The sequence below is a fragment of the Rhipicephalus microplus genome, chromosome 4 (assembly GCF_043290135.1).
Source record: "Rhipicephalus microplus isolate Deutch F79 chromosome 4, USDA_Rmic, whole genome shotgun sequence".
In the NCBI taxonomy this organism is placed as follows: Eukaryota; Metazoa; Arthropoda; class Arachnida; order Ixodida; family Ixodidae; genus Rhipicephalus; species Rhipicephalus microplus.
Window position 1 is genome coordinate 77,583,106 of NC_134703.1, and position 21,409 is coordinate 77,604,514.

Here is a 21,409-nt window from a genome sequence, read left to right on the forward strand (position 1 = left end):
CACCAAAGGAGCCCAAGTTTTGCGCTGTATTATTTTATAACGCCTATCTCGGCCGCCTACTGAAGCCGATGAACGCAATCTGTTTAAAAACGACAAAAGTGCCGGTGTTTCATTGTGGTCATGTGCGTGACAAAAACAACACAATATTTTCAAAACTGGATATAACTTCACACCAGCTTTTTGCAATCGCAATGCTGCAAAACGATATGTTTAAAGTAAGTGAAGCTTGGTGCTTTAATTAAACTCAATAATACGGTGCAGCCTGGTTCAAAACATAAATAATAGCATCGTTGTCATAATCATCATTCTATTCTCACATTACACTCCATATTGTGGGACACCATCAAAAATCCAGTATAGGACTTAAAGGAGACACGGCGCCACACACCTGGCACTCACAGTGCAACATTACAGGAGCGAAACGGGGTTGGTGAGAATAGAAATGTTTAAACAACATATGAACAGATAAGTGTATACGCCTACAATGGTCAGCAATATATTTCCTATCAAGTGCAAAGGCATAAGGCATTCTCGGTATGGTACTTTTGCGCCCACAATCTACTTTTAGCCGCTGGGTCCTCCAAAGCATAGCTTCAGTGTTTCAGCGCGTGCTGTTCCCGACAATACATGTAAATTAGGTGCTCAAAAGCATAAAGGTGCTCTTCTGAGTAGCTATTAAGGACACAGGATATATATACGCTGCCAAAAAATAACAAACAAGAAGCACAAGGAGTAGGTAAGTTCAAAGCTTAAGTAAAAAAAAAATTCCCGTGCGAACTCTTCACAAACATTCGCAAGAATCAGGAAGAGGAAATTTTAAGAATAATAAAGCAAATTGAGTTTATTTCTGGAATGTGGTCGTTATCTTATAACTTTCCAGCATACACATCTGTATACTCAAGCTCCCAAAGTGCGCAAATGCGTGGTCGAAAGACATAAAATAAATCTACATATATATTTATTTTTAAAAGCTGTATATTTGGCTTTTAATCCCTCCAGTAATATAGTACTGGAGGGCTTATAAAAACTACATGAATAATTAGTTACTCATGTGATGCAGTAAAGAACAACGGCTAGCATGAGTGAGTATCAGGTAACAGCAGCCAACGTTAACCAATGGTCACAAGCGCATGCAGTGCACGGGTCACACCCTATAGTTTAGTATTCATTTGTACCGTATCAGTTCATCAAGATAACCAGCGACTGTATGACAAACAGCATGGAGCAGCTCCTATCACGCGGAACGTCTTTGTCTGCCTATGCCCCGGTGATTCCTTCGCCACGAGCAAATGATGGCGCAACTGTAACCGTCTCATAGCCAGAGACCCACTGTACGCGTGTCGTTAATAAGCTAAGAGTTAGCAGCGCTAACTAACAGCTAGACTGCGTTAGCCAGCGCTAGTATTATGAGTTAAGGGACATCTCACTTCAAGCTACACGGCGTCGTGATCGAAATTCATTTTCATTTCAAATTTATTCCTCTAGCGTATGCTCCATCTTTATTCGGCCTGTTTTGTCTAATATTCTGTCCACATCCTGCATTCACTGTGACGTTCTCATCCAGCCACGAAAATGGTGTTTTATACAAACCTTTTCTATGTGAACGTAAAGAGTGCCTTTGAAATCCCAGTTTCAGTTCGAATACAATGCTTCGAAATAGACTTCACAACTGGGATAATGCGTGCGCTCAGAGCTTCAAATCTTAAGGACCACCAATTTTCGCAGCATTGCATACACTCATCAACAAATGTGCGCACAGAGACACAAAACTCGGAGTCTTGAGGCTGGTCTGACTTCCGAAAACAAGGAAGGGACGTGGCTCGGTGAACGTGATGGGAAGAACGATAAGCTCAGATAATTGGCTTTACGCGACGGCCTTTGGTGCTCACCGTGGTGGTGTGTTTCAGGCACTGTGTGGCTGAAACACACTACCACGGTGTGTTTCTGTGCTAAGAGATTAGTGTTTCTGTTCTAAGAGATTTCTGTTCTAAGAGACTACCACGGTGTGTTTCTGTTCTAAGAGATTAATGTTTTTTATAAAGGCTGTTCGTTGCTAGTCGCAAATCAATTTGATCGAAAATCATGGAAGGCTTCTCTAATGAAGGTTGATGGTTCCGTGCAATTGCTTTAAGCCTGATAGCACGGTTCACTGCACAACGTTGGGAAAAGGAGGAGGAGGAGGAGGAGGAGGAAGGGAAGAAATGAAAGGCAGGGAGGTCAACCAGACGCACGTCCGGTGTACTACCCTGCACTGGGGGAAGTAATGAGGGGATTAAAGGAGAAGAGAGAGAGAAATGAAGGGAAGCGTGTGTGTAGATGTGACCTTGTCCATTGCACGCTCATAAGCGGTCGCGTAGTCCGGTCGTCTTTAGAAAACTTAGCAATGCCCGCGTCGCTTTGCTGGCCTGCGACGCGTAGAGCCATGAACCAAAGATCTTCTCTCCGGAAAACGGTGTACTGTCTAGTGTCTCTAACGTTTCGCGCAGCAAGTTGGAATACCAAATGAACACAATAAGTGGATGACGGTTCTTTTATTGCCCTTTCTTTCTTTTCTTTCTTTTTTTTAGATTTCTCTGCCAAGGGACGCTTAGCGAAAATATGTCATTCTACAGTATCTGTCATCAGCATCTATACTTCAATTTGAATCAGCGCTTGTAAAGTGCTGATTGTTAAGTTTGTTAAAGAAACTAGCTAGACCTGCGCAGGACGCCCAGCACATTCACAGCGAAAGCTGAAATAGTGGCCCCTCTAGAGCCTTTTTCAACACTATTGGGGCAGCTACAACAAGTACACCTGCATGGTACCCACTAAGTCATAAATCATCATATTCTTTGTGCAGTGAGGAAGCGTCCTCTGTGCCATTATTTATCATTCTTCAAAAAAGCGTGGTACCGGCTGCACACTTGTAAGACATCACGTGAACTCTGTTGATGATGTGACTGACGACGATAGAGAGTTGTAATTGGTTGGAGCATTCAATGACCCACTTGTTACGCAATTGGCATTGCGTGGCTTTTCGTTGCTACTAAGGTGTTCTAGAGAGAGAGAGGGAGAAAAAGGGAGGCCGGGAGGTTAACAAGATATTGGTATCCGGTTTGATACCCAGCACTGGTTGTGGGGAAATAGTGGCAAGAAAAAGGGGGTAGATAGAGAGGGAAAAAGAACGCACGGGCACACATGAGAAAACGAAAACACACACAGGAAGGGCGTCCTAGCTACAATCATTCAGAAAGACCGGTTGATCGTAAAACGTGCAGTAGCGCTTTGAGGTCCTTCTTCTGTGAAGTTGCATCTTGTCGATATTGTAGAACTCTTTTCTTCGACAGAGGTTGATTATCTAATTCGCAGAGCTCCTTGTAAAGGCATAGCCGTTGTCTACTGTACTATAGGCAGTCGCAAAGGATATGTTGGATGGTTTTTTTTCTTTGCCACAGTGGCCACAAGCTGTGGTGTCGGCCACTTCAATTCGGAAAGCGTAAGTGTTGGTCACGTCTACGCTTTCTCACGCATGTCAATATGATTCCTCACCCGACATGAAGCCTACACATAGTAGTTTACAAGCACCGGCGTAGCTTAGTATGGGGCTGGCACGCAGATTGCCCGGGTGTTACTCGTATTCTGTCCTCGGTATTGTTTACTTATTATCGCGATAGCATTGAAGAGCTCGTTCTGCAGAAATTCCATCATTGGCGTCGGTGTCATTGGTTGTGAGTGAAAAACCAATTACATGATCGGAAAATCGAGAAAAATTTAAATAAAGCAGTTTATGGAAAATCCGGGTCTAAATGAGGATCGAACGTGGGTCGTCTTCGTGGCACGCAAGTGTTCTACCACACAGCCATGCGTCTCCTTGGATATACAATTAAAATACCTTCTGCTGCTAGGAAATGCAGTGAAGGTAACGTTCATGCTTTGTAAAAACACGCGTTCTGTATACATAATTTACGTAGGTTAGAGCTAAAATAGGTATTCTCAAATAATAATATCCAGAAATAATACATGGTACAAGCGTACACTGCCATCAGGCATTACATCATAGGATTATTATAATGACTAGATGGTTTAAAGCCGGCTACACACGACAAAAGACACCCACGTTGCTGTGCTTATTCCTTTGAGGCCACGTAGTGGGTGAATGGCAAGTTCGAAAAGGTTTCACGCGCATAATGGCTCGTGGTTTAAAGCATGCCACCGATTTCACGTAATGCATTTACTTGCGAAAGCTTCACTGATTCAAGCCACTTCAAAGTAGTTAAAGAACGCACTAGAAACCGGATATTTCTACTCTTAAAATCGAAGCTTAGTGGTCCCTCAATTTTTTTGCCTTATTTTGTGCGTTCATTGTTGCAAACACCGGCAGCGGCGGCGTAAAACTACTGCGTCAGCCCTGGTTGTGATCTCATAACAGCTTTGGCTGTGAAAGGAAACGTTTCCCTCTCTTGTAAGCGTTTTTAAGTGCCACCCTTCAACTTTAGAGCTTGTTGCGCAAGTGCTACGCTGACAGTTTTAATATAATAATGAGAATTCAGCTGCTCTCGCGTAGAAAAAGTTTGCAAGATCTTATTATGAACCTGGTGTATCTCCGTATGAATGTGGTTGTCGACACATTTTAGGGGCGAAACTCCTTAAAGCGGCACCCGTTCGTCCCTCGTCGTAGTCGTAGTGCGTAATCAGTCTTACACTTTGACTTGCAAGGTGGTGCCGGTGGGAGAGTTCTCCTGTGCGTTGTTGAACAACGAAAAATTCGCGGCGTGCGCATAAACTAAAAGCCGATTTCTCCTGTCTCTCATTCCCGATTTGCAGCCATTGGCATGTGCATTGATCACTATCTGACAAGGAAGGGTTGCTAGGTTATACTCGCTAGGCGTAACCTCCTTGGTTTTAGAAAGGTTTAGCGAGCGTTGGGCCGCAGTGCCATGAGTACAGTGAACTAGTATATACAATGGACTCAAGGTGGTTAAAGGTGGGAAGTAGACACGAAGTGCGAGCCGTAAGAAAGTGTGCGTGTGCCACCTCTCGTTTAGTCCTTGGAATGTCCGCTGGATGGCGGTGCTTCTATATGCGGAATATATGATGAAAATATGCGAGATGGTGGTTCTTGGAGTGTTGACTAGATGGACGATCGGACACACAGACAGGTGCATGGACGGACACACGGATGGCTGAACGGACGGATAGACGCATGGACGGACGCAGAGGCTAATGCATGGATGAAGGTGGGGACGGACGCACGGATGGACGTGCGGACGCTCGAACATACGCACGCACGGACGGGCGATGAACGCACGGCCGGTCACACAGACGGACGCATGGACGGACGGAAGCAAGAACGAATGAATGGACGGATGCTTCGCCCCACTCTCCATCATTCCCCCCCGCGGATATGCTGCCATTTTTATTCGTACACAACATATACACACCTTCAATTCCTCCCTCTTGTACAAAGCCCACAACAATTTGAAGTGCGCTTTCGTTTGTAAAGCTTGCTTCTTTGCGCAGTTTATTATAGTGAGGTGAAGCACGTTGCAACTATGAACGATCGGTTTATTTATTTATTTATTTATTTATTTATTTATTTATTTATTTATTTATTTATTTATTTATTTATTTATTTACAAGTACTGCTGTCCCATGCCTAGGACATTGCAGGAGCGGGTACAGAAAAATCAACGAAAGCACAGAAACAAACAATAGTGCGCACAAATTTATGTGACTAACACATAAAATTTTTCCCAGACTCTACAGTGTTCAGTCTACGCAATGCACCATCAAGCTTGTTCCAAATTTTCACCACACGCGGAAGAAAAGAGAATTTGAAACAATCCAAACGAGACCTGAAGGGTACAAGGTTCAAAGCGTCTGTACCACATGTTGTACGCACTGGTATATCAGCGAAAGATAAGGGCACGTGAACGCGGGTCATTTTGTGTACAATCTTGTGTAACAAGATAATACTCTCACGTGTACGGCGGTGTTCCAGTGAATGAAGTGACAACAAATGAGCATGTGAAGACGGGGAGAAGTCCCGATCATAACGGTTAAAAACGAACCGTATAGCCTTATTCTGCACAGATTCCAACCTGTTTTTATCTTGCTCAAGATGAGGCGACCAAACCACAGAGGCGTACTCGAGCATTGGTCTCACTAGTGTCTTGTAGGCAGTTAACTTACAATCTTTTGTCGAGTTTTTTCAATCTTCGCTTTAAGTAACCAAGTTTCCTTAGAGCTTGACAAGTTATCTGATCAACATGTTTGCCCCATTTAAGGTAATGTGTAAAGGTGATGCCTAGGTATTTAAATTCACTCACATGTGCTAGGGTGGACCCATTGTAGTTATAACTGAAACTGAGAGGCTGTTTTTTTATTTGAAAAAGTCATAGCTACAGTTTTCTTGTAATTTATGGGCATTTGCCACGTTGAGCTCCAATCACAGAATAACGAGAATACGCTGTTGAGGACTGACTGGTCTTGAAAGGTAGTAATGCAGTTATACAGTACACAATCATCGGCATACAGACGTATGTTTACAGGGGTTCCAGAGATGACATTAACAGCATCATTAATAAATATAATAAACAAGAGAGGCCCTAGCACAGAGCCTTGCGGCACACCGGATGTGATTTCAACAGGGGATGACTGCACCTGGTTGAAAGTAACGAACTGAGATCGAGAACGCAAGTAATCCGCAACCCAACCGAGTAATTTAGAATCTTTAAGAAAGGAACTAAGTTTTAGAAGAAGTTTTTTATGGCATACGTTGTCGAAAGCTTTCGAGTAGTCTATGAAAATTGCGTCTGTCTGACCCCTTTTGTTAGGTGATGTGGCAATGTCATGGGTGAATTCTAGGAGCTGCGTTGTTGTAGAAAATCCAGCTCGGAAGCCATGCTGACACCGGGACAGAAGGTTGTTTGCGTCCAAATACTCAACAATATGTTTATGAATGATATGTTCCAGTAGTTTACAGCTTGTTGAAATTAGGGAAATTGGCCTATAATTTGGAAAGCGCTGAAACGTTGAAAAGGAAGCATTGCAAACATGCTTTGAATGCTTACTTATAAAACGCCTAATTGATCGCTTGTACTTACCACTTCACGGCAGACAAGGGCTGGACGCATTGGTTAAAATATAGCATGCTAAATGGCTAACCACGTGATCAGCGAAAGAGATAAAAGATTATCAAGTTAAAAAAAACCACAGAGTCCGTGGGTCCTGGGCATGGCTATAGTGTCCTTAGTCCAGGATCTCACGAGCCGTGGCTATTCTGCTCGCTTAAGAGACAATATTTAACTGGTTCCGCAAGTTAGTGCTAGACAACGAAGCTTCCCACTGCCATGTGGTGCGGTGTGGGATTGGAAGGTCGGCGATAAGAAATTGTTATTTGTCTTATTGGCATTGAAATGGGCAAGGATGGAAGGCGAAATGTTCCGGTGCCATTAAACTCCTCGTAATTGTGAAATGTAGTATTACCAGATTAAAAATGTGCTGGGCCATGTGACTGCAATGTATCGCTTATAGTGGCAACAATTTGACCAGAAACTTGGAAGACATTTGAGCTTCGCCTTCAAAAGCAGAACGAAGTAGCGTAATCGTGCTCCGCGTGAATCGGTTTCTCAATAAATAGCCTGGCTTCAGTTGTCGGTGCATGTCTCAACCATGCTGCAATTAAATGGACAACTGTGCGCGTAACATTGTCCGTTTCGAAACATCTTTGAATGCCTAATGCAAGTACAGTCTTTAAATGCCCACAGAGCCATAATTGTTTCTTTTGCGAATTGGTGAAGGGCACACTATGCGCTCGCAAGGCAACACGCGAACCTACGAAGCCGTTCTCTTTGTTGATGCTTTTTCTGCTGATGATGAGTAAATATCTTTGAAACTGCCAATGTTACACTCATACGGGGCCCAATTACGCTATCGGTTTCTACTCTTGAATGAGGTGCTCAAGTGTCCTCCAAGTTCGCTCCCGGGAACTTGGACAGAAAATATGAAAACTGAACATATAATATGAAAAGATCTCCCACTTATATAGCACCACGTTGTTAGCCCTAGGTACATTGTCCACAGCTTCAGCTGTACGGCGCTCGATGGTCTAAGTGGTCTACCCAGTGTTTGGAAACGGCCACAGCTCAAAAGGACTTCATGGTGAGTAAAGGACTTCATGATGAGTAAATATCTTTGAAACAGCCAATGTTACACTCACACGGGGCCCAATTACGCTATCGGGTTCTACTCTTGAATGAAGTGCTCAAGTGTCCTCCAAGTTCGCTCCCGTGGTCTACAACGGGAGCCCTCTGCAGCATATTAGCAACGCATCTCGCACGATCAAGTTCGTTGCATTTAAAGTAGTTTGAATAAACATTTAAAGTAGTTGTTAGCCCTAGGTACATTGTCCACAGTTTCAGCTATACGGCGCTCGATGGTCTAAGTGGTCTACCCACGAAGGCGGGCAAAAACATCACACAATGCACCTGGAGAGGGCACAGTCTGAACGTTGTCCAAATGTGGGCACGAACACACAACGCAAACGTTTTGCCCCCATCACACAGATTTCGCGCACGTTATGATCTTAAATGATCGGAGTTTCAATAGCTCTCTCAGCAAGTATGGGGTTATGTTCGAAAAGACCGGTTTCCCAAAACCACCTTATGGTTATGAGAAACGTCGTAGTGTAGGGCTCCGAAAATTTCGACCACCTGGGGTTCTTTAACGTGCACCCAAATCTCAGCACACGGGCCTACAGCGTTTCTGCCTCCATCGGAAGTGCAGCCACCGCAGCCATGATTCGATCCCGCGACCTGGGGTTCAGCAGCCGAGTACCATAGCCCCTAGACCACCGCGGTGTGGCTCCCAATTTACAGTAGTACAACAAATTAGAGTGAATCACACAAAAGGAAAAATATATGTAGAAATTATTTGACATCCGCTAATTCATTCAAAGTATACGAGAGCATAGCTATTTCAATAAAAGCATTCTTGAACTGTCCCACAGTGCAAACAATGCTAACCTCCCTATTTACGAACGCTCGTCGACTCGAATCTCGTCCTTCACTTGAACTAGCTGAGCACAGCGCCACCGCTTGTCTAAAAATGACGCTGCGTTTCTCGTGAATCGCTGCAGATTATCCCTGATATTGGTAGACTTGCTCTGCCTAGAGACTGCGCTGGAGTCAATTTTCTCAAGTCAAGGTGAAGCATTTAGTGAAGGGACGTTCTAAAATACGGGGGTAAGACTCACAGCAGTATTTGCCGAGCTTGTCAAACTGTTTGACAGGTGACCCAGAAATTCCAGATATTTGTAAAGGAGGAGCTCAAGGGGGTGGCAAAAAGAAAAAAGTGGCATACGATTTTCTTTATTGTCGCTTAAGGCTGCAAAAACCTCATAATCACTCTGAAAGACGGCCAGCACTCATACTAGTACTCGATTGAATGGCATCTGCATGGCAGAGTAATATAGGCGAAAATATTTTGTGTCCTGTGACAGCGAGTATTAGTAGCCACTTCCAAATCATAAAGCACGTTTCCGCAGAGCGAAAGCGTACTCTGGAAAAAGCGACATAAAAAGCGTTATGGACGTCATAGAAAGGGGGGAAGAACTTTCTTTTAAACCATTCTACTTTTTTCTTTTGCTGTGAAGTTAGAATATAGTCAAATGAAAGTTATAATTACGGTTGGTACATCTGTATTAGATTGGATGATGATGACTTCGCCTCGATGGTTTAGTCACGAAGGTACTCAGCTGCATTTTTTATGCAGGCGAAAATGCTGTAGGCCCATTTGTTTAGATTTTGGTGCACAAGAACCCCAGGCGGCAGAAATTTCTGGAGCTCTCCCCTAAGGCGTCTCATAATCAAATGGTGGCTTTAGGACATTAAACTGCACCCATCAATCAATTGGATGGTGATTCACAAACTTACGTTGTATAATGGATTTTATTTTTCTTGATAAAATTAACAATACTGAGAAATAATTGAGGCTGGATGGGCATTTCATAATGGGTTAGTGCAAATTATGAAATCGTATCCAATTGACACAATTGGCGCAGCTTACTGACATGATTTGGCCGCAAATAATACACACACAGAGTAAAAGAAACACTCAACGACAAGCACAAGCGGCACTTCCAACTAAAAGCACAAGCGGCTGCTGTTCTCTTGAAGCAAGTTATCACTTCATTGGGTACGACATCGCCTCTGCTGTTCTCTTGAACATGCAAATATGAATACGAAAATAGCATGTATTATTGTGCTACAGATATTAAAAATGTGCTGTAAATACACATGAATGCCTGAATTGAATAGTCAATTTTGCGACGAAACGACCACACAAAGAAAACACATGGACAGGACGGGTGCTCACTAGCAGCTGTTTATACCATATATTCATATTATAGCATATATTCATACACACAACCTTAAAAAGGTGGCGAGTCGGCATAAGTACTGATGGAGTTCGTGCCCCTAACAAACTAGCAAAGTTGCGCCGGTGCATCACTGGAAATCATGCTGAGCAGCTGAAAGGCTGAAAAAGAAGCATGTGTGGCCATTCACGAAGTCTGCCACTGAAGTGGTTTACAAAATACCCCTATCGTGCAGAAAGAGACATGTTAGCCAGGTGACGAGGCGCTGCGTCAATGATCGAGCGAGGGAACACACCCTTACGGCAAAGAATAACGACGGTGCCTGTTCCAGAGCGCATGTCACTTCATGTGGATTCACACCAAGAGAAATTTCGAAGGGATTTCACAAAACAAACGGGGTATCAATTGCGTTAGCAAAACTTCACTCATGTATGAGCTGGAAGCACGGTATCTAGCGATCATGCGTCCTATAGCGTGATTAGGTAAGGGACGGCCCGAGTAGGTTGCACATGCGTTGACGAAAAGTGGGTTTATATCAGCCTGTTTCCTCAAGAAATAAACAATTGCAAATGAGTGCCCATCCCGTTTATGTGTTTCTTTGTTTGTGTGGTCGTCATTTTGGCGCAAAATTGACTAATATTTAATGCAAACATGCACCAACCATCCCAACAGCGAGTTCTACTAGATATGAATGCCGATGCTGCTCATGTAAACAACAATAGCACGTGCAGCCACCTTAGAACTGTGAAAAAAAATGGCAGCATATCCATGGAGTGAATGATGGAGAGTGGGGCGAAGCATTCGTCCGTCCATGCGTCCGTCTGTGTGACCGTCCATGCGTCTGTTCGTGCGCCCGTCCCTGCGTTCGTTCATGCATCCGCCCCTGCGTCCTTTCATGCGTCCATCCATGCATCTGTCTGTGTGTCCGTTCGTCCATATAGTCAACACTCCAAGTCCCACCATCTCGCATTTTTTATCATATATTCCCCATATAGAAGCACCGCCATCCAGCGGACATTCCAAGGACTAAACGAGAGGTGGCACACGCACACTTTCTTACGGCCTGCGCTTTGGGTCCACTTCCAACCTTTAACCACCTTGAGTTCATGGTATATTATAGTTCACTGTATTCATGGCAGTGCGGCCCAATGCTCGCTAAACCTTTCTAAAACCAAGGAGGTTACGCCCAGCGAGTATAACGTAGCAACCTTTTCTTGTCAGATAGTGCTCAGTGTACATGCCAGTGGCTGCTAATGTGAAATGAGAGACAGGAGGATTCAGCTTTTAATTTCTTACGGCTTGCGCTTCGTATCTGCTTCTCCCCTTTAACCACCTCGAAATCATTCATGGTATATACTAGTTCATTGTATTCATGGCCCTGCGGCTCAACGCTCGCTAAACCTTTCTAAAACTAAGGAGGTTACACCAAGCGAGTATAATGTAGCAACCCTTTCTTGTCCGATAGGGCTCAATGTAAATGCCAATGGCTGCTAATGGAGATCGCAGCGTGCGCATTGACTAAAAGCCGAATGCTCCTGTCTCTCATTCCCCATTAACAGCCATTGGCATGTACATTGAGCACTATTTTTTATTGTTAAACAACGCACAAAAAAAATCTCTCACCGGCACCACCTTGAAGGTCAAATGTTATACCTATTTTGGGTATGTGCCACTGGTGGTTACGTACTACGAGGGACGCACAAGCCACGCCATAAGGAGCTTCGCCCCCCTAAAAGCAGCGTTATACAGTGCCTCAGAGGAGGCACTTTCAATATATTCCCAATACTGCTATATCCACCGACCAACCGACCGACTTTTTTGACAAAGCAATTGATGCCAATTGATGGTCGGTCGGTCGGTCGGTCGGTCGGTCGGTCGGTCGGTCGGTCGGTCGGTCGGTCGGTCGGTCGGTCGGTCGGTCGGTCGGTCGGTCGGTCGGTCGGTGTGAGCTCGCCATCAATTGCTTTGTCGAAACAAGAAGTGACATTGTTAATTATATCAAGAGTATTGTTAATATAGTAATTATATAGTATTGTTAATTTTATCAAGAAACATAAAATCCATTATACAACGTAAGTTTGTGAATCACCATCCAATTGATTGATGGGTGCAGTTTAATGTCCTAAAGCCACCATTTGATTATGAGACGCCTTAGGGGAGAGCTCCAGAAATTTTGGCCGCCTGGGGTTCTTGTGCACCCAAATCTAAACAAATGGGCCTACAGCATTTTCGCCTGCATGAAAAATGCAGCTGAGTACCTTCGTGACTAAACCATCGAGGCGAAGTCATCATCATCCAATCTAATACAGATGTACCAACCGTAATTATAAATTTCATTTGACTATATTCTAACTTCCCAGCAAAAGAAAAGAGTAGAATGGTTTAAAAGAAAGTTCTTCCCCCCTTTCTATGACGTCCATAACGCTTTTTATGTCGCTTTTTCCAGAGTACGCTTTCGCTCTGCGGAAAAGTGCTTTATGATTTGGAAGTGGCTACTAATACTCGCTGTCACAGGACACAAAATATTTTCCCCTATATTACTCTGCCATGCAGATGCCATTCAATAACGAGTACTAGTATGAGTGCTGGCCGTCTTTCAGAGTGATTATGAGGTTTTTGCAGCCTTAAGTGACAATAAAGAAAATCGTATGCCACTTTTTTCTTTTCGCCACCCCCTTGAGCTCCTCCTTTACAAATATCTGGAATTTCTGGGTCACCTGTCAAACAGTTTGACAAGCTCGGCAAATACTGCTGTGAGTCTTACCCCCATATTTTAGAACGTCCCTTCACTAAATGCTTCACCTTGACTTGAGAAAATTGACTCCAGCGCAGTCTCTAGGCAGAGCAAGTCACCCAATATCTGGGATAATCTGCAGCGATTCTCGAGAAACGCAGCGTCATTTTTAGACAAGCGGTGGCGCTGTGCTCAGCTAGTTCAAGTGAAGGACGAGATTCGAGTCGAGGAGCGTTCGTAAATAGGGAGGTTAGCATTGTTTGCACTGTGGGACAGTTCAAGAGTGCTTTTATTGAAATAGCTACGCTCTCGTATACTTTGAATGAATTAGCGGATGTCAAATAATTTCTACATATATTTTTCCTTTTGTGTGATTCACTCTAATTTGTTGTACTACTGTAAATTGGGAGCCACACCGCGGTGGTCTAGGGGCTATGGTACTCGGCTGCTGAACCCCAGGTCGTGGGATCGAATCATGGCTGCGGTGGCTGCACTTCCGATGGAGGCAGAAACGCTGTAGGCCCGTGTGCTGAGATTTGGGTGCACGTTAAAGAACCCCAGGTGGTCAAAATTTTCGGAGCCCTACACTACGATGTTTCTCATAACCATATGGTGGTTTTGGGAAACCGGTATTTTCGAACATAACCCCATACTTGCTGAGAGAGCTATTGAAACTCCGATCATCTAAGATCATCAGACGTGCGCGAAATTTGTGTGATGGGGGCAAAACGTTTGCGTTGTGTGTTCGTGCCCACATTTGGACAACGTTCAGACTGTGCCCTCTCCAGGTGCATTGTGCGATGTTTTTGCCCGCCTTCGTGGGTAGACCACTTAGACCATCGAGCGCCGTATAGCTGAAGCTGTGGACAATGTACCTAGGGCTAACAACTACTTTAAATGTTTATTCAAACTACTTTAAATGCAACGAACTTGATCGTGCGAGATGCGTTGCTAATATGCTGCAGAGGGCTCCCGTTGTAGACCACAAGAGCGAACTTGGAGGACACTTGAGCACCTCATTCAAGAGTAGAACCCGATAGCGTAATTGGGCCCCGCGTGAGTGTAACATTGGCTGTTTCAAAGATATTTACTCATCATGAAGTCCTTTACTCACCATGAAGTTCTTTTGAGCTGTGGCCGTTTCCAAACACTGGGTAGACCACTTAGACCATCGAGCGCCGTATAGCTGAAGCTGTGGACAATGTACCTAGGGCTAACAACGTGGCGCTATATAAGTGGGAGATCTTTTCATATTTTCTGTTCAGTTTTCATATTTTCTGTCCAAGTTCCCGGGAGCGAACTTGGAGGACACTTGAACACCTCATTCAAGAGTAGAACCCGATAGCGTAATTGGGCCCCGTATGAGTGTAACATTGGCAGTTTCAAAGATATTTACTCATCATCAGCAGAAAAAGCATCAACAAAGAGAACGGCTTCGTAGGTTCGCGTGTTGCCTTGCGAGCGCATAGTGTGCCCTTCACCAATTCGCAAAAGAAACAATTATGGCTCTGTGGGCATTTAAAGACTGTACTTGCATTAGGCATTCAAAGATGTTTCGAAACGGACAATGTTACGCGCACAGTTGTCCGTTTCCTTGCAGCATGGTTGAGGCATGCACCGACAACTGAAGCCAGGCTATTAAATGAGAAACCGATTCACGCGGAGCCCGATTATGCTCCTTCGTTCTGCTTTTGAAGGCGAAGCTCAAATGTCCTTCAACTTTCTAGTTAAATTGTTGCCACTAGAAGCGACACATCGCAGTCACTTGGCCCACCGCATTATTGAGCTGGTAATGCTACATTTCACAATTACGAGAACCGTAATGGCACCGGAACACTTTGCTTTCCGTCCTTGCCCGTTTCAATGCCAATAAGACAAATAACAATTTCTTATCGCTGACCTTCCACTCCCACACTGCACCACATCACAGTGGGAAGCTTCGTTGTGTAGCACTAACTTGCGGAACCAGTTAAATATTGTCTCTTAAGCGAGCAGAATAGCCACGGCTCATGAGATCTTAGACTAAGGACACTATAGCCATGCCCAAGACCCACGGAAAGACTCTGCGGTTTTTTAACTTGATAATCTTTTATCTCTTTCGCTGATCACGTGGTTAGCCATTTAGCATGCTATATTTTAACCAATGCGTCCAGCGCTTGTCGGCGGTGAAGTGGTAAGTACAAGCGATCAATTAGGCGTTTCATAACGAAGCATTCATAGCATGTTTTCAATGCTTCCTTTTCAACGTAAAAACCGATCGTTCATGTCAGTTGCACCGTGCTTCACCTCACTATATCAAGTTGTGCAAAAAAGCAAGCTTTACAGACGAAAGTGCACTTCAAATTAATGTGGGCTTTGTACAAAGGGGGAGGAATTGAAGGTGTGTATATGTCGTGCACGAATAAAAATGGCAGCATATCCACGGAGGGAATGATGGAGAGTGGGGCGAAGCATCCGTCCGTCCATTCGCTCTTGCTTCCGTCTGTCCATGCTTCCGCCTGTGTGACCGTCTGTGCATCCATCCGCCCGTCCGTGCGTGCGTCTGTTCGTGCGTCCGCACGTGCATCCGTGCGTCCATCCCTGCGTTCATCCATGCATCCGCCCCTGCGTCCGTCCATGCGTTCATCCATCCATGCAGCCATCCGTGCGTCCGTCCATGCATCTGTCTGTGTGTCCGTTCGTCCATCTAGTCAACACTCCAAGTACCACCATCTCGCATCTTTTCATCATATATTCCGCCTATAGAAGCACCGCCATCCAGCGGACATTCCAAGGACTAAACGAGAGGTGGCACACGCACACTCTCTTGCGGCTTGCGCTTCTTGTCTACTTCCCACCTTTAACCACCTCGAGTCCATTGTATATACTAGTTCACTGTATTCATGGCACTGCAGCCCAACGCTCGCTAAACCTTTTTAAAACCAAGGAGGTTACTTACACCCAGCGAGTATAACTTAGCAACCCTTTCTTGTCAGATAGTGATCAATGTACATGCCAATGGCTGCTAATTGGGAATGAGAGACAGGAGAAATCGGCTTTTAGTTAACGCGCACGCCGCGAATTTTTCATTGTTCAACAACGCACAGGAGAAATTTCCCACCGGCACCACCTGGCAGGTCAAAACGTAAGACTAATTACGCACTAAGACTACGACGAGGGACGAACGGGTGCCGCTTTAAGGAGCTTCGCCCCTAAAATGTGTCAACAACCACATTTATACGAGGAGATACACCAGGTTCATAATAAGATCTTGCAAACTTTTTCTACGTGAGAGCAGCCGAATTCTAACTATTATATTAAAACTGCTAGCGTATCACTTGCGCAACAAGCTCTACAGCTGAAGGGTGGCACTTAAAAACGCTTGCAAGAGAGGGAAACGTTTCCCTTCACAGCCAAAGCTGTTATGAGATCACAACCAGGGCTGACGCAGTAGTTCTCCGCCGCCGCCGCCGGTGTTCGCAACAATGAACGCACAAAATAAGACAGAAAAAAATTGAGGGACCATTAAGCTTCGCTTTTAAGAGTAGCGATATCCGGTTTCTAGTGCGTTCTTTAACTACTTGGTAGTCCCTTACATCAGTGAAGCTTTCGCAAGTTAATGCATTACGTGAAATCGGTGGCATGCTTTAAACCACAAGCCATTATGTGCGTGAAACCTTTTTGAACTTGCCATGCACCCACTACGTGGCCTCAAGGGAATAAGCACAGCAACGTGGGTGTATTTTGTCGTGTATAGCCGGCTTTAAACCATCTAGTCATTATAATAATCCTATGTTATAATGCCTGATGGCAATGTACGCTTGTACCATGCATTATTTCTGGATATAATTAATTGAGAATAACTATTTTAGCTCTAGCCTACGTAAAGTATGTATACAGAATGCGTGTTTTTACAAAGCATGAAAGTTACCTTCACTGCATTTCCTAGCAGCAGAAGGTATTTTAATTTTATATCCAAGGAGACGCGTGGCTGTGTGGTAGAACACTTGCGTGCCACGAAGACAACCCACGTTCGATCCTCATTTAGACCCGGATTTTCCACAAACTGCCTAATTCAAATTTTTCTCAATTTTTCGATTATGCACATGGTTTTTCACTCACAACCAATGACGCCGACGCTAATGATGGAATTTCTGCAGAACGAGCTCTTCAATGCTATCGCGATAATAAGTAAACAATACCGAGGACAGAATACGAGTAACACCCGGACAATCTGCGTGCCAGCCCCGTACTAAGCTACGCCGGTGCTTGTAAACTACTATGTGTAGGCTTCATGTCGGGTCTTCACCGCGTAGTGGAGGGCTCCGGAAATTTCGCCCACCTCGGGTTCTTTAACATGCACCCAAATCTGAGCACACGGGCCTACAACATTTCCGCGTGCATCGGAAATGCAGCCGCCACAGCCGGGATTCAATACCGCGACCTGCGGGTCAGCAGCCGAGTACTTTAGCCACTAGATTACCGTGGTGGGGCCCGTAATTTGTTTAAATTCGTCTTATTGCCTCTAGATAACCTATTAAAACATATGAAAGGGACCATTGTGAACGCAGATTAGCACTATGCTGGGATGAGATGCAGGAATGTTGTTTTGTGCATTGAAGCGTCACGCCTGGGAAATGAAACATGGGAACACATAGAAATTAACGACTCGGTTTGTTTGGGGCTCTCGAAGTGCCGCGTTCCTTATTTCCTATCGATTCTTATTATTACTAGTGTCTGGATGTCGGTCAGTTATTTATATGTTTTTGTCAAACTGGGTGACCAAATATTGAAAGGGGCCCTCTAACGTTTTAAAACCTCGGTGAAAACCTGTGAAGCTCAGAGAAAGCATAACTAAGTTCCGCTTCATGAATTAAAATGCTGTAAGTGCAATCCGTCAAGCTGTGCTCTGCTCAGGCTATTCCAACCAGTCGTAGCACTTTGTCATTTTTTCGGACACGTGAGAAATGTCCAGATGCCCTGGCTCATTCATTCCAACTCTCGTGCTTCCTTGCGGTTTGTATTCACAACCACAACGCACGATACGTGGCACGGTCCCGAGGTTTTCTTCCTCTGTTGCTGCGTCTTGGCATATCATATAGAACGCTACTATCTAGGGGCATGCCAATATTCGAAAATTCAAATAACGAATCGACTTGGGTTGTATTCGATTCGTTACTCGAATCAAATAATACGTATTCAAAAAGATTTGAAATATCGGGTGTTTCTTTAATAGCTTTCGAATAATTAGCACCAACGCGAGAACTCCAAAAAAGTGACACTTTGTAACAGCTGAAGGTCATTCTTGTTTTAATGCCTAAAGTGATCCGCTCGCAGCCCAAGCTTTCACGGCACTGCCGACAATATACTGACTGCCGGATGAGCGTGTTTTTTTCTGAAAACTCCACTGTTGCTCACTTTTCGCTATGCTGAAGATTAATCGCAACATTCAGCTCATGTATTCACCTTGTAACAATGGCTTGCAGCTTCATGACTAACAAATGATGCGAGTATTGCGTTTGCGTGCATTTTTATTGAATATGTAGATTTAAACGCCGTTACATGCTTTCGCTGCGCAGCCCATTTTGTGGTGACAAGTTGATCTGCTTAATTACATATTTACATGTAGCCGCAATATTTGGTTGAATATTGATTAGTTTTTGTGTCCAAATTTTATTGAAGACTGGGCGACGATGTCTCACATTGGCAACGTTAGTGAATTCTGTACTGGAACCTACAGTTACAAAATATTAGGAAGACTGTATGCGAGATTACCCTTGTTTTCGTAATTTTATTTATTTATTTTTATTTACAGATACTGCAGGCCCTACCCGGGCCCATGCAGGAGAGGGATACAAACAATACATTCAAGCAATAACTAGTAATACACTGGAGTACAGGACATAAATGAAAGAATACATAACTATCAAGTACAGAAAAGTAATTGTGACATTTTCAGTCAATCAAGACTAACTGTACTATTCCTTGGTACGAGTTTGTGAATATTTGTATGAAATGAAATGTTGCGTGTCGTGTTCTAAAATTGTTTAGAAAGTGGTCAACTTAATATTTGAAAACTACTCGCGCAGTATTCAATTAATATTTGTATTCAAATCGGTGGGATTACCATTCGATTCGTATTCGATTCAGCTCTCAAGTTTCCCAATCGCACACCTTTAGTATTGTGATGCTGCCAAAAAAAAGGGGGCGGGGGTAAAGAAAATGATAAAAGGCTTGCCGTTGATGACTACAATGCACCAAATCGACTTCTTTAGAGCCCCGTCTTTCGATGAAAATTGCAGGCTGGCGCCGTCGCTACTTTCTGGCTACTATAAACTTCTATTTGAGCGCATTTAGTAGCCACTTACCTTCATACCTACAAAGAGCAGGGTAACCAATTCAGCTCAAGGTTACCTTCAGCACGGTATCTCATTGGTCCGCGAATGGCAGGAGATCTTGAATAGTTCTAGTTTATCGACTCACAGACTTTCATCATCACTCCTCGATAGTCCCTCTGTTATTCACAATGAATGATACACCGTCTTGCTCAAAATTGCATCCTTCTTATAGATTTTTAGTTCGTTTCCTTCGGTCCAACGCAATGTGTTATGGAAGGCGGTGACCACATCCAGACGGTATGCGTGCAGTGTCTCGTATATGGCTTTCTAGTCACTCATATCATCATCATCATCATCAGCCTGTCTACGTCCACTGCAGGACAAAGGCCTCTCCCATGTCCCGCCAGTTAACCCGGTCCTGTGCTTGCTGTTGCCAATTAATACCCGCAAACTTCTTAATCTCATCTGCCCACCTAACCTTCTGTCTCCCCCTACCCCGCTTCCCTTCTCTGGGAATCCAGTTGGTGACCCTTAATGACCAGCGGTTATCCTGTCTACGTGCTACATGCCCGGCCCATGTCCATTTCCTCTTCTTTATTGCAGCGATGATATCCTTAACTCCCGTTTGTCCCCTAATCCACTCTGCTCTCTTCTTGTCTCTTAAGGTTACACCTACCATTTTTCTTTCCATTGCTCGCTGCGTCGTCCTCAATTTAAGTTGAACCCTCTTTGTGAGTCTCCAGGTTTCTGCTCCGTAGCTAAGTACCGGCAAGATACAGCTGTTATATACCTTCCTCTTGAGGGACAGTGGCAATCTACTTGTCATAATTTGAGAGTGCCTGCCGAATGTGCTCCACCCCATTCTTATTCTTCTAGTTACTTCAATCTCGTGGTTAGGCTCTGTGGTTATTACCTGCCCTAAGTAGACATAGTCTTTTACAACTTCAAGTGCACTATTACCTATCGCAAAGCGCTGCTCCTTTCCGAGGTTGTTGTACATTACTTTCGTTTTCTGCAGATTAATTTTAAGACCCACCTTTCTGCTCTCCTTGTCTAACTCCGTAATCATTAGTTGCAATTCGTCCCCTGAGTTACTCAGCCATGCAATGTCATCGGCGAAGCGCAGGTTACTGAGGTACTCTCCATTAACTCTTATCCCTAACTGTTCCCATTCTAGGCTTCTGAAAACGTCCTGTAAGCACGCAGTGAATAGCATTGGGGATATTGTGTTCCCCTGCCTTACACCCTTCTTTATTGGTATTCTGTTGCTTTTTTTATGAAGCACTATGGTAGCAGTTGATCCCCTGTAGATTTCTTCCAGAATGTTTATATATATTTCATCTACGCCCTGATTCCGCAGTGTCTGCATGACGGCTGATATTTCTACTGAATCAAACGCCTTCTCGTAATCTATGAAGGCTATGTATAGTGGTTGGTTATACTCTGAGCATTTCTTTATTACCTGATTGATAGTATGAATGTGGTCAATTGTTGAGTAGCCTGTTCTAAATCCTGCTTGTTCCTTTGGTTGATTGAATTCTAATGTTTTCTTTACTCTGCTAGCAATTACCTTTGTAAATAGCTTGTATACTACAGAGAGCAAGCTGATCGGCCTGTAATTCTTCAAGTCCTTGTCATCTCCTTTCTTATGTATTAAGATGATGTTAGCGTTCTTCCAAGACTCTGGTACTTTTCCCGTCAGGAGACACCTCGTAAATAGAGTGGCTAGTTTTTCTAACCCAATCTGTCCTCCATCTTTCAGCAGATCTGATGTTACTTGATCCTCACCAGCAGCTTTGCCTCTGTGCATGCTCTCCAAAGCTTTTCTGACTTCTTCTATCATTACCGGTGGGGTGTCGTCTGGGTTACTGCTAGTTCTTATAGTATTAAGGTCGTGGTTGTCTCGGCTACTGTACAGATCTCTGTAAAACTCCTCCGCTATTTTAACTATTCTATCCATATTGGTAGTTAATTTGCCTTCTTTGTCCCTTAGTACATACA